The sequence below is a fragment of the Pinus tabuliformis genome, chromosome 4_2 (genome assembly GCF_031772625.1).
Source record: "Pinus tabuliformis cultivar Carrire ecotype Pingquan chromosome 4_2, CPIR1, whole genome shotgun sequence".
NCBI lineage: Eukaryota > Viridiplantae > Streptophyta > Pinopsida > Pinales > Pinaceae > Pinus > Pinus tabuliformis.
The window spans coordinates 978,897,123-978,901,505 of NC_142304.1; positions in this window are offsets into that span (position 1 = coordinate 978,897,123).

The following is a 4,383-nucleotide window of genomic DNA, read 5'->3' on the forward strand; positions in this document are numbered from 1 at the left end:
GAAGTGACAATGTGGCCATATGGGGTGCACCAACATCTCCCCAAGAGGAGAAGGGACTAGGATTTCCTCCAACGAGAATTCCTTGGTTGGTGGCCTCCATTCTTTCAACCTAAGACCAACGTAGGAAAGGTGATGATTATTTTGTTTAAAATAAATTTTAGACGCTTTGACACAACTTGTTTTTTCAATTTTAAAGAGTAGAAAAAACAAAAGATGACTCTAGTCGCCTTCGACTTTTAATGAGCCTGAAGTGACAAGTGCTCAGATGGACCTTTTCTGTTAAGGAGTCTGAAAAGGAATGAAAGGGACTGCTCTGGAAATCTAGGTAGAGGGATTACCAAACCAATCGCAAAACTGCAGAATACTTTTTACGATACGACAGTCAATCTTCCCGAATGCTGTGTTCAGTGCATTGCGATCGATAGGGTGGCAGACACGGCTTCCTAAGGATAAAGGATTAAGCCTATTGTGGTCTCCCAAAATATACTCGATGGTACGTGGGAGCACAAGTCCGTACTGGTACTTATCGTCTCGAAGTGGAGGAATCACCCAACCAACAGTGAGAACAACAGTTACCAGGCTTTACGACGCCAGAATACGTCTCTAGCCTAGACTTCTAGATGTTGTGAGTTAGGTTCCAAAGCGTTGTTAGATTCATTAAATTTATTTTATAGTTGATCTTGCTTAAGAAATTTGCCTTTTAAGTTCACCTTGTGATGTAGATGTACAATTCCTAAAATGCAATCTAAGATGATAAACAATCTTTTATCTTCTTTGTGCAATGAAAATCTAACTACTAAGGAAAGAAAGACAGAATTCTTTCAACAAAGAGCAAAGAGCACACACTATATGCATTGTCCTAAATCAAACCAATCAAACAGTCTAATATGAAAATGCACATGCATGTATTTTTTTTTCAGCCTTCTTAATATGTTAATGATAAAAAGAAAGCTAATGCACAAATATGAATTACTTTTCAAGCGATAATTACTAACAAGTTTCTTTTCAAAATAAAAAATGAAGACTTGCTTTCGACACTAGAAAGACTACTAATTTAGATCAAATACAATAGTAACAGAGTAATCAACTATCAAGAGCAATCAGACTCTCTTCTATGACTGAAAATGACACTTGCGACACTTTCAAATCAAGAAATGACAGTACAATTACGTTACTTTTTTTTTGCAAATGAGAACTGAAAATGACTCAAAAAATACACAAAAACATTTACAGTTCTTTGCACAATGGAGGTGGAATATCAGCAAGGAAAGGGGTTTCAAATAGAGGTATACTGACTACAGGCAGCAAAATTCATGAATAGAACTGAAAATAATGAACACAGAAACCAAAATTGAGGAACAATGCCTAGTCTGATCAGCACACCTGTAACAAAGTGAACTTGAAATGCAGCGCACCTACTACACTCGGGAAGTGCGTTGAATTTCAGATTCACAGAACAAAGACGAGACTTTGCTTGGGTTCCGGGTCACGGTTTGCAGTTCAGTTCAGGGATTTTGGCCGAGCAAGTGGTAATCAGTAAATCAACAACAGGGGTAGATATAAGGAGGTTACTAGAGTCACCACAAGGGAAATTAGAGAGTTTGTAAATCAGTTTTTTAATTCATAAACAAAACCCGGAGATTGACTGAAGCGACATTTATCTACTTTGCATTTGCATAGCAAATGCAATTTGAAAGCTACCTGGCTCGACTACAGGCTCCGTCTATAAGTTTATAAAGTAAACAACAAGGTAGATAAACAAACAACCTAGTCGCTCCCCAGCGGAGTCGCCATTTTGTTACAGGGAAAAGTGTCTATGCAGAACTGCTGATCCCACTAAGGTGTGGTAGCTACCTTAGAAACAAACAAAGTAAAGCTACTTTTGTTTTTCCTTTATGAAATATAGATGAGAGAAGAATAAAGGAGACCAACCTCTGTCTTGCGCTTGGCTCCTAGTTCGATTCCTCTCTCTTCTGATAGTCCTTTGCTACTTGCTTCCTTGTACGCCCAGCTTCACAGAGTACCTGTAGAATCAAAGTAGCATAACACTATACAAGAACATAGATTTCTAATCATAAACAATCTAGGATCAGATGTAAATTGACCATACAAATGCATGAAACATAAATGACACAAGAGTATGGAGGAAAACTTGAATAACTTTATTGATAATCAAGAAAGAGCCAAGAGAGTTACAACAAGTTGTTCTGACCCAGCATCATCCTCTCAGCAAATAAGCCCTTCTTCACCTCATGTAAAGCTTAGATCACCCAACACTATGATGTTGCCTCAAGAAACCAACAACAATTCCTTACAAGATGCAAAATTCCAGCCTCTGGATCTCTGGGATGAGGGATCCATATATAGATATCTGTAAGGGAGATGAGTCAGCTTGTGATTTGATTAGTGTCTTCCCTCTGATAGTTCTTGCTTCCACTTGGAGATTGATGATCTCTTACTCATCCTTGGTCGAATTCAGAGAGGCAAGTGTCACAGGAGAAGTTTCTGGAAGATTCCATGCCTCTCCACCTCGCGGATTGACACTGCCATTTGTCACTTCTCGCCCATCGCACCCCATAGAAGGGCTTTTTGAAATGCAACGCACCCACAGAGTGTACTTAGGTGAGATGCAACGCACTTTGCCTATGGAGCAGGTGAAATCATCCTATTTTGACCAGTTTTGAGTGGTTTTTCATGGAGAACTTCTGGGAGAAGCTGTAATCAGTTGACCTTGTTCCTTTAGGGGTTAGAACAACACTTTTAGGGACTTAGGAGCCCTTAGTTTATGGAAATTTTATTTTTGGGGTTTCAGTGCCCAAAAATGTTTATAACAAGATGGTGAAACTGATGGTGATGTAGGTGGAGGTGGTGTGCGCGGAATTCGTTGCCTTATCAGACTGATCGCACTTCTTGGTGAAACTTTCACGAGCTCTTCCTCGCTTTCTCACTAAGGAAAAATCAAAGGGCTATTTTCTATCTCTGTGTTACCTTTGTTTCTATAAATCCTCCTACTTCGCATAGCCCCAAACATCGATTTATTCGCATAACCCACTTTTCACACAGTAGCATTTTAATCCAAGCGTTCAAAGATTTAATGTACTTACCTCACGGTCCTTTGAGGAAGCGTCGTTCCACCTCGCTGTAGCTGACTGAAGTATCTACCGTGAACTTGGTGATAAACCCTCCTATAATTCGATCGAGCCAATGGTCCACAGCACACGCAATCTTATCTTCCGATGCTTCTAGTCTGCACACCAACTCTAGAGTCCACACAATCGGTTTGTCGAGCCTACACCTTCCCTGATTGTCTGCTAGCTTCGCGATCCCCTCATACAAATCAGAGGGGAAGGATGCAAAGAAAATTTTGTGGATTTTCGTATATAAATAGTGCTATAACAATTGTTCCTTCTATACTTGCATATTCCTGTTTTCCTGCGCTGCGAACTCGTGAATATTTCTGTCCAACCACCCTTCAATTTATTTCTTTGTCAGATTCCAGTGACATGACATCAAGCATCTCTTATGGAGATCTCGGTCCCGACAACAGAACCATTTGTTGGCTTGTTGAGGCCTGACCCAGGTTCAGAGGTGATTTAGCCAAAAAAATCCCAGTACTACTGGACCTTTCAGCAATAGTCCACGGAGCGCGCACTGAGGTATCACCCGAAGTAGCATGGGAGGGTGCTAGAACCAGGTTTCCACACCCTGGAGATGTCTGATGAGTTCAAGTGGTCTGCGGTTCGACCCTACGCGCATGTTGCTACGTGCACTTACCCGTACCTTGCAACCTAAGATGTTGCCTTTATGCATCCCTACTCGGGGGCTGAACGCTGTTATTACCCAAGTCCTTGCTAGTATTCCATCGTTAGTTGATTAACTTAGCCTACTTTCATGTGTAAAGTATACTTAGCAATATAAATCATTCATGCAAGTGCGCTTAGTAAATAAACAATATATTTTCAATTGATATCAAACATGTAATAACTCAAGAACAGATACACAATAATTTGGATAAAACTTCTTTTATTATTCTCTTCTTTGGTTATAGACTCGACTCTTCCATGCGCACTCAGCTGCGGACAACTAGGCCTCTATGCACTCAGCTGCAGAGCCTTTTCCTACTCTACGACCCAAGACACACTTAGACACTTGCTCTGTGCTTCTACTTCTCTATCTCATACTTCACTCTAACTAACTATCTTTTACACTTAGAGCCTCACTCTATTTATACAATCCCATGGTCTGCGGACCATGGGTAGGCCGACATTACATTACAAACTAGGGCGGACAACCCTATGACTCTAACATACTTCTGCACCCACAATTCGCGGGGCTTTACAACATCATTCAGTCAAAACATGGGCTTTGAGCCCCAAAACATGC